This window comes from Dreissena polymorpha, chromosome 5, assembly GCF_020536995.1.
Source record: "Dreissena polymorpha isolate Duluth1 chromosome 5, UMN_Dpol_1.0, whole genome shotgun sequence".
NCBI lineage: Eukaryota > Metazoa > Mollusca > Bivalvia > Myida > Dreissenidae > Dreissena > Dreissena polymorpha.
Genome location: NC_068359.1, coordinates 126295371 through 126305370, shown reverse-complemented (window position 1 = coordinate 126305370; position 10000 = coordinate 126295371). Strand labels below are relative to the sequence as shown.

Sequence of the window (10000 nt, the reverse complement as noted above, 5' to 3'; positions counted from 1 at the left end):
GGGAGGGCGAACGCTCTTTTTCGACTCGCCCGACGGTCCCGCTGATCGAGGTGGTGTTCCTGTGGACTTGGCCCGTCCCGTTAGGTTATCGTTAGGGTTAGAAACCCTAATTAGGGTTAGTAACCCTAATTAGGTCACCGTAGACCCCCGGGCCCCGGGGGTGGGGGAGCGCGAACGCTCTTTCTCGACTCGCCCGACGGTCCCGCTGATCGAGGTGGTGTTCTTTTGGACATAGCCCGTCCCGTTAGGGTTATCGTTAGGGTTAGACACCCTAATTAGGGTTAGTAACCCTAATTAGGTCACCGTAGACCCCCGGGCCCCCGGGGTTGGGGGAGCGCGAACGCTCTTTTTCGACTCGCCCGACGGTCCCGCTGATCGAGGTGGTGTCCTTCGGACTTGGCCCGTCCGTTAGGGTTTTCGTTAGGGTTAGTAACCCTAATTAGGGTTAGTAACCCTAATTAGGTCACCGTAGACCCCCGGGCCCCGGGGGTGGGGGAGCGCGAACGCTCTTTTTCGACTCGCCGACGGTCCCGCTGATCGAAGTGGTATCCTTTTGACTTGGCCCGTCCCGTTAGGGTTATCGTTAGGGTTAGTAACCCTAATTAGGGTTAGTAACCCTAATTAGGTCACCGTAGACCCCCGGCCCCCGGGGTGGGGAGCGCGAACGCTCTTTTTCGACTCGCCCGACGGTCCCGCTGATCGAGGTGGTGTTCCTTTGGACTTGGCCCGTCCCGTTAGGGTTATCGTTAGGGTTAGTAACCCTAATTAGGGTTAGTAACCCTAATTAGGTCACCGTAGACCCCCGGGCCCCGGGGGGGGGGAGCGCGAACGCTCTTTTTCGACTCGTCCGACGGTCCCGCTGATCGAGGTGGTGTCCTTTTGGACTTGGCCCGTCCCGTTAGGGTTATCGTTAGGGTTAGTAACCCTAATTAGGGTTATTAACCCTAATTAGGTCACCGTAGACCCCCGGCCCCGGGGTGGGGGAGCGCGAACGCTCTTTCGACTCGGCCGACGGTCCCGCTGATCGAGGTGGTGTTCTTTTGGACTAGCCCGTCCCGTTGGTTATCGTTAGGTTTGTTAGTAACCCTAATTAGGGTTATTTTACCCTAATTAGGTCACCGTAGACCCCCGGCCCCGGGGTGGGGAGCGCGAACGCTCTCATTCGACGGCCCCTACTGTCCCGCTGATGGAGCTGTGTCCTCTTGGACTCTGCCCGTCCCGTTAGGGTTTATACCCTAAAATACCCCAAATTGGGTTTTTTTCCTGCCGTTTTCCTGCCCTACCCCGCCCTACCTAGAGGCCTGACCTACCATCTGACCCCCGGCCGTCCCGGGGTCGAAGAGCGCCGACACGGGTCCGTCGATAGACGGGACAATGCCCCGAGTCGGCGGCCTGGTTTCGGGCCGAGGGCATCTCCCAGGGGGCGACGCAATCGCGGTTTTGTGTTTTTAAGACGCCTATAGTACCGCGGAGGACGAAAACATTCTAGATATATGAGGGGAAATATTTAAAAGTTTGGACTTAGAGACATTTTCATTGAAAATGGACTTAGAAGAGCATTTCAACGCTATGATTTCGGCGCGGAAGCTTTCGCGAGACGTATGGGTCTCGGAGAGCGGTCTCGGAGCGCGCCTGGTTTCTTCGGCCGACGGACGCTTCTAAGGGCCTGAAACGACGTACCGAAGCCGAAACAACCCCCATCGAAAAAACAGGGTCGTCTTGCCTAAGCTGGATGCCCGCCGTGACTATTCCGAGACTAGCGGGAGCTAGCTAGCGGGGAACCCCGTGTCCCTGGCCTTGCGGACCATCTCTCCGCGGCCGGGGGTCTCGTAAGGCGGCCTCCGCTTGCGGTCTCGTACGGGACTAGCGGGCCTCCCGTGTCCCTGGCCTTGCGGACCATCTCTCGCAGCCGGGGTCTCGGAAGGCGGTCTCGACTAGCGGGACCCCGTGTCCCTGGCCTTGCGGACCGTCTCTCGCGGCCGGGGTCTCGGAAGGCGCCCCGCTTGCGGTCTCGTACGGGACTAGCGGGCCTCCCGTGTCCCTGGCCTTGCGGACCATCTCTCGCGGCCGGGGTCTCGGAAGGCGGTCTCGACTAGCGGGACCCCGTGTCCCTGGCCTTGCGGACCGTCTCTCGCGGCCGGGGTCTCGGAAGGCGGCCTCCGCTTGCGGTCTCGTACGGGACTAGCGGGCCTCCCGTGTCCCTGGCCTTGCGGACCGTCTCTCGCGGCCGGGTCTCGGAAGGCGGCCTCCGCTTGCGGTCTCGTACGGGACTAGCGGGCCTCCCGTGTCCCTGGCCTTGCGGACCATCTCTCGCGCCGGGGTCTCGGAAGGCGGTCTCGACTAGCGGACCCCGTGTCCCTGGCCTTGCGGACCATCTCTCGCGGCCGGGGTCTCGGAAGGCGGTCTCGACTAGCGGGACCACCGGGTCCCTCCCTGGCCTTGCGGACCGTCTCTCGCGGCCGGGGTCCTCGGAAAGGCGGCCATCCGCTTGCGGTTCTCGTACGGGACTAGCGGGCCCTCCCGTGTCCCTGGCCTTGCGGACCATCTCTCGCGGCCGGGGTCTCGGAAGGCGGTCTCGACTAGCGGGACACCGTGTCCCTGGCCTTGCGGACCGTCTCTCTCGCGGCCGGGGTCTCGGAAGGAGGCCTCCGCTTGCGGTATCGTACGGGACCTAGCGGGGCCTCCCGTGTCCCTGGCCTTGCGGACCATCTCTCGCGGCCGGGGGTCTCGGAAGGCGGTCTCGACTAGCGGGACCCCGTGTCCCTGCCTTGCGGACCGTCTCTCGCGGCCGGGGTCTCGGAAGGCGGCCTCCGGCTTGCGGTCTCGTACGGGACTAGCGGGCCTCCCGTGTCCCTGGCCTTGCGGACCATCTCTCGCGGCCGGGGTCTCGGAAGGCGGGTCTCGACTAGCGGGACCCCGTGTCCCTGGCCCTTGCGGACCGTCTCTCGCGGCCGGGGTCTCGGAAGGCGGCCTCGGCCTGCGGGTCTCGTACGGGACTGGGCGGGACCCCGTGTCCCGCAAGATTCGCTGCGTATTTTCCCGCAGCTGTCGGCGAGGAATCTGAGAGCTCGTGTTCCGAGACTTTCTTGGACATAGAAATTTTCGACCGAGTTCGGTTCGGTGAAATTGTCTGCGTATTTTCCCGAAGCCGTAGACCTGAGAACTGAGATCTGGTCTCCCGAGACGGTCGATAGTACCGCTGGCAAGGTACAATAGGTAAAATGGAGTACCGCTGAGGACGAAAACATTCCTATATATATGGGAGAAAAAAATTTTTTGATTCTCGCGACTGGCCTACCCACTAGACGTGGTCCTCCCCCGTAGGCATTAGCGGACAGTCGCGGGACTTCGGGCGCCTCGCTCGTCTCGTACGGCAGCGCGCTCAGACCGAGGTCTGCTAGGGCCACCCAAACCCTACGTAGTCGCTCGGTCAGGCCTCGAAGCAGGAGGCCACAATACGGCGCTAGCCTAGCTACCCAGGCCAGGTCGGCGAACCCCCTACCCTGCGGGGCCACCTGCCCGTGGAGCGGCGAAGAAGCCAGCTTGGAAAAGGCAAGAATCTCGGCCGCCGAAGCGGCTCGCAGTGGTCCCGGCCGCATTCACACCCCGGCCAGCGGGAAAAAAACCACAGGCCTGCCCTCGGTGGCGCGAACGGGGATCTAGTCGACTACGAACTAGCAGTCGGGTCCCGAGACGCTCGCAGTCGGTCTCGGCTTCCGTGCCCTCGATACGGAGAGCCTTGACGTGTCCTGCCAGCTCGGCGCGGTCTTTCAACCGAAGCCGGGCGGCGACCAGTCGAAACGTATTACGGGGGCGCTCGCTCGCAGCGGTTGCGGTGAATCGGCCGTCTCTCGCAGCTTGAGCTCGAAGCGTCCCCTGGGCTCGGTCTCTGCAATCGGTCGGCTGGCTGGTAGGCCGCGCGTGTTCCCGCAGCGGAACGAGAACGCGCAGCTGCCGAACGGAGCCTAGCCGGCCAGAGACGAGTAGCCCAGTAGCATCGTCGTCGATGCAGTGGCAGTATCACGGGCGACTCGCGGGGTATGCCGTGAACACGGTCCCGCGAACGTCGTCCGAGGGGACGAACGAGAGCGGCTGGCCGCTGGCTCGCAGCTGCTGCCTAGGGCAGACTAGGGTTGGCAGGCGGACACGCACGGCAGTAGGCGAATCGAACGCGGGGGACGCCCCGCGATGCCGAGGCCGGTTCCGCCTTAGTAGCCCAACGCCGAAAAGCCCGAAGCAGCAGCCGGCGAACTAGCACGCTAGCCGCCAGTCCCAGAAACACGTTTCGTCGTCGTCGCAGCAGCCCGAGCGAGAGCGCAAGCGAGCAGTTGCCGCTCTCGCAGGCGGGCGTGGTGCGCACGCGTACGTATACAACAGTAGCTATCTGGTTGATCCTGCCAGTAGTCATATGCTTGTCTCAAAGACTAAGCCATGCATGTCCAAGTACACGCCTTCACACGGCGAGACTGCGAATGGCTCATTAAATCAGTTATGGTTCCTTAGATCGTACAATCCTACTTGGATAACTGTGGCAATTCTAGAGCTAATACATGCAACGAAGCTCCGACCCTCGCGGGGAAGAGCGCTTTTGTTAGCCCAGACCAACGCGGTCGCCGCAAGGCGGCCGCAACTCGTGGTGACTCTGGACAACTTTGTGCCGATCGCACGGCCTCGCGCCGGCGACGTATCTTTCAAGTGTCTGCCCTATCAACTGTCGATGGTACGTGCTATGCCTACCATGGTGATAACGGGTAACGGGGAATCAGGGTTCGATTCCGGAGAGGGAGCATGAGACACGGCTACCACATCCAAGGAAGGCAGCAGGCGCGCAAATTACCCAATCCCGACACGGGGAGGTAGTGACGAAAAATAACAATGCGGGACTCTTTCGAGGCCCCGCAATTGGAATGGGCACACTTTAGATCCTTGAGCGAGGATCGATTGGAGGGCAAGTCTGGTGCCAGCAGCCGCGGTAATTCCAGCTCCAATAGCGTATATTAAAGTTGCTGCAGTTAAAAAGCTCGTAGTTGGATCTCGGGCACAGGCTTGCGGTCCGCCTCGCGGCGGTCACCGCTCGCCCTGGCCTCCCGGCCGGCGTCACCGTCCCCTGGTGCTCTTGACCGAGTGTCTCGGGGCGGCCGGCACGTTTACTTTGAAGAAATTAGAGTGCTTAGAGCAGGCCCTGGTCGCCTGTATAATTGTGCATGGAATAATGGAATAGGACCTCGGTTCTATCTGTTGGCTCTCGGAGCGCGAGGTAATGATTGATAGGGACTGACGGGGGCATCCGTATTGCGGCGCTAGAGGTGAAATTCTTGGACCGTCGCAAGACGAACGACAGCGAAAGCATTTGCCAAGCATGTTTTCATTAATCAAGAACGAAAGTCAGAGGTTCGAAGACGATCAGATACCGTCGTAGTTCTGACCATAAACGATGCCAACTGTCGATCCGCGGTGGTTGCTTAAATGACCCCGCGGGCAGACCCCGGGAAACCGAAGTTTCTGGGTTCCGGGGGGAGTATGGTTGCAAAGCTGAAACTTAAAGGAATTGACGGAAGGGCACCACCAGGAGTGGAGCCTGTGGCTTAATTTGACTCAACACGGGGAACCTCACCCGGCCCGGACACTGCGAGGATTGACAGATTGAGAGCTCTTTCTTGATTCGGTGGGTGGTGGTGCATGGCCGTTCTTAGTTGGTGGAGCGATCTGTCTGGTTAATTCCGATAACGAACGAGACTCTGGCCTGCTAAATAGCTCGGGCGTCCTCTGCTGCGCCCCTCGAGCTTCTTAGAGGGGACGAGTGGCGTTTAGCCACGCGAGATTGAGCAATAACAGGTCTGTGATGCCCTTAGATGTTCGGAGGCCGCACATGCGCTACACTGAATTGGATCAGCGTGCGTCTTGCCTGGCCCGAGAGGGCCGGGAAATCCGTTGAACCCCATTCGTGCTAGGGATTGGGGCTTGCAATTGTTCCCATGAACGAGGAATTCCTAGTAAGCGCGAGTCAATCAGCTCGCGTTGATTACGTCCCTATGCCCTTTGTACACAACCGCCCGTCGCTACTAACCGATCGCTCCAGTCATGAGCTCTTCGGATTGGACCCTTGGGGCCGGCTTCGCGGCCGGCTCTCGGTGCGCCGAGAAGATGCGCAAGTTGACCGGGGTAGAGGTCGTAAAAGTCGTAACAAGGTAATCCGTAGTGAACCTTCGGATGGATCATTACCGATTTGACTCGCAAGCACACTCGAGGCTCGCGAAGACGATCAAAACCACCGGCGACAGCCGATAGACGCGGTCCCACTCGAGCGGGGGCCTGCGCTTCGAACTGTAGCCGACAAAGTCGAGCGTGCGGCCGAGGTACTGGCTGCCGCCCGCAATGCTAGCCCACGTTGATGGCGGCGGCGTGTTCCGACAAGCTGGAAAACGCCGGGGCGAAATGCGAACGGACGTGGAATCCGCCTTAGCGTCCGGACTGTGGGGTACTGGGGGGCTCGCAACCCCGACGCCAGCGAGACCGCTTGCTCGGTTGTCTCGCGAGGTTCAAAGAGCGGCGACGTAGAGTTCGCTGTCCGCCCCGATCGTTGTTCACCAAACACTCGGTCTAGACCAGCATCTGCGCTGGTCACCCTAAACGCAAGTCTTCGCTCGCCCTGCACGGCGTCGAAGCGCGGGCCTCTGGCTGCCTCACGGCGGCCGCGAGTCGACCCGTCAATGTGCAGGACAAAAACACTCTTTGCGGTGGATCACTCGGCTCGTGCGTCGATGAAGAGCGCAGCCAGCTGCGTGAATTAATGTGAATTGCAGGGACACATTGAACATCGACATCTTGAACGCACATTGCGGCCCCTGCTATCTGCCGGGGCCTCGCCTGTCCGAGGGTCGGCTAAACGTACTCCCCCGCGCGATCCGTGTCCTCGCAGTCCCTCCGCAGCCGGGGGACTCGGACACCACGCAAGACGAGCCGGGTCTGACGCGTCCGGCACTGGCTTTCGCAGCCGGTCCGTCCGTCTCGAGACCACAGCGTGTGGCGGTCTCGGCGCTAGCGTGCACTCGCGAAGCGGCGTGACGACAGGGCTCGATGGGCCTCTTGTCTCCCGCAGCCGAAAGGCGACCTTCGCGCCACGCTGCCCCAGCCACGAAACCTGTACTACTACTGCCTTCTTTGCGAAGGAGGCGCGTACGTACATACCCTAACCGACCTCGGATCAGACGAGATTACCCGCTGAACTTAAGCATATCAGTAAGCGGAGGAAAAGAACTAACGAGGATTCCCTCAGTAACTGGCGAGTGAAGCGGAGAAGAGCCCAGCACCGAATCCCCGGCTCAGACGGGCCGCGGGAAATGTGGTGTATAGGCGGGCCGATTGGCGTCTCCGACCGGTCTTCGAGTCCTCCTGATCGTGGCCTTGCCCAGAGCGGGTGTCAGGCCCATGGCGGGACTCGGTCGCGGGCGCCTTCGAGCCGCCTCGGGAGTCGGGTTGCTTGGAATGCAGCCCTAAGCGGGTGGTAAACTCCATCTAAGGCTAAATACTGGCACGAGTCCGATAGCGGACAAGTACCGTGAGGGAAAGTTGAAAAGAACTTTGAAGAGAGAGTTCAAGAGTACGTGAAACCGCACAGAGTCAAACTGGTGGATCCGCAGAGTCCGCGCGGGGAATTCAGCCCGGCAGGCGGGGCCGCGCGCCGGCCGAGATTCGTCTCGGACCTGGCTGGCGCGCAGGCACTCGCAGGCAGGGTGCACTTTCCCCGGCTAGCGGAAGGCCACGACCGGTTCGGTGGCGGTCAGGAGCCCGGAGGGGAGGTAGCCGTGATCGGTATCCGATCGCGGAACGTACAGCCCTCCGAGGTGGACTCGCCGCTGGACCGAGGATGCCGCGGTGGCCTCACGCCGCGGGCCGTCCGGGAGCGTTCGACTTTGGCCACGCTGCTCGCAGCGGGTCGAGACCGCGCGCCTGGTACGGGCTCGCGATCGTGGGTCGCCTAGGGTCAGTGGCGAATCGGTCGGCAACCCACCAGACCCGTCTTGAAACACGGACCAAGGAGTCTAGCATGTGCGCGAGTCACGGGGTCTCTCGAAACCCAAGGGCGCAATGAAAGTGAAGGCCGCCTCCGGCTGGCCCAGGCAAGATCCCGAGTCGTTCGCGACGAGGGCGCACTGCCGGCCCGTCTCGCTGGCATCGACCACGAGGCGGAGCAAGAGCGCACACGCTGGGACCCGAAAGATGGTGAACTATGCCTGAGTAGGACGAAGTCAGGGGAAACTCTGATGGAGGTCCGTAGCGATTCTGACGTGCAAATCGATCGTCAAACTTGGGTATAGGGGCGAAAGACTAATCGAACCATCTAGTAGCTGGTTCCCTCCGAAGTTTCCCTCAGGATAGCTGGCGCCGTCCGGTAGTTTTATCCGGTAAAGCGAATGATTAGAGGCCTTGGGGACTTTTAGACCTCAACCTATTCTCAAACTTTCAATGGGTAAGAAGCGCGGCTCGCTCAAATGAGTCGTCGCATCGTAGAATACCCGGTGCCAAGTGGGCCACTTTTGTAAGCAGAACTGGCGCTGTGGGATGAACCAAACGCCGGGTTAAGGCGCCCGATGCTGACGCTCATCAGAGACCATAAAAGGTGTTGGTTGATACAGACAGCAGGACGGTGGCCATGGAAGTCGGAATCCGCTAAGGAGTGTGTAACAACTCACCTGCCGAATCAACTAGCCCTGAAAATGGATGGCGCTGAAGCGTCGAGCCTATACCCGCCCCGTCGCCGCAATACGAGCCCCCAGGGAGCCATGCGGCGACGAGTAGGAGGGCCGTCGCGATGGCGCTGAAGTCCGGGCCGTTGATATACATATTTAATTAAATGTGGAACTTACGAGCTAGATAATTGTAATGTAGCCATTAAAATATCTGCTAAAACACATGCACTAATTGTTAAGCTAATGCAACTCGAAAGACAATTTGCCTTCAATGTTTCTTAATCAAATTCCATATCACGGAAGTATTTTTGAAATTATTGTATGTATGTGTCTGTTTTATTTCACCCGTCGTTGGTCCTTTTCTAATTAGATCAACATTAATTACATATTGCTATTCATGCGTATTGCACACGGTTCATGATCCGAGCGTATGTACTGTTAAGTTATTGAAGTTTTTAGTTTTATTTCATTCGTCAGTACCAATCACGTGATCTTTGACTTCAAGAGACATTATATTATCTTGCAAACACATGTTGTGACATTTTTTATTTAATTCAAAGTTTAAAAAATCATGTAAAATATTTCCAAGATAGTTAAGTTATTTCAGTTTAATGACGACAGGCGGACTGTCGGACGGACAGAAGCTGAGTTCACATATGAAGAACTCTAATCTCAATATTTGTTTACAAAGTTTTATAATAAAATCTTTTCAAGAAATTGGTCCATGCAATGAAAATATTGAAATATAACGGTTCATAAAATCTCGATAGACTTTATTGCATTTAACGGACATAATCCTTTAATATAAAACAACAACAACAACAACCACACACATTTCGACAATAAAGCTTACATAAATGCTTCTTGTATACACTGTAATATATACACGTCATTTACTTCTTTAAAAGATTTTGGTACGAAGTTATTGCTAAAGGAGAGACCAAATTAGTAATTATTTCATTTATTTTCAATCGACACTAGGTAATAGAAAAAGATTAATGTATTTCAGTACGCAGACTTTGGATGTAATTTAAAAGCCGTTTATACCAAATTTTATTTAAAAAAACCTACCCATGAGTCATTTCCCACTAGATGGTCTGATTGTGTTTACCTGAAGATTATTTACCATCCTTTTGAATAGCTATCCTTATGATCAGCGGCTGCATAAACTCTACATAATTATATGGGTAATCGAGTTTCGTCGTAAAAAACGGCGGCTTTTAAGGTATTAATGTCTAGAGGTTCTCATATTTCGTTAAATAAATTCCCCTAAAACAGGGTTTCAACAATGTTTTATGTTACAACTGTGG

General features: G+C 57.5%; 1 protein-coding gene and 1 non-coding gene across 2 annotated transcripts in view; one reads left to right on the top strand and one right to left on the bottom strand.

Moving 5' to 3' along the window:
- The window catches only part of LOC127881879 (myosin-11-like), a 241744-nt gene that overhangs the window by 49493 nt on the left and 182251 nt on the right, over positions 1-10000 (bottom strand). The gene's annotated exons all lie outside the window — the stretch shown is intronic.
- On the top strand, positions 6727-6881 carry LOC127832725 (5.8S ribosomal RNA). Its single transcript, XR_008027085.1, has one exon. It is a non-coding gene; the product is annotated as a 5.8S ribosomal RNA (ribosomal RNA).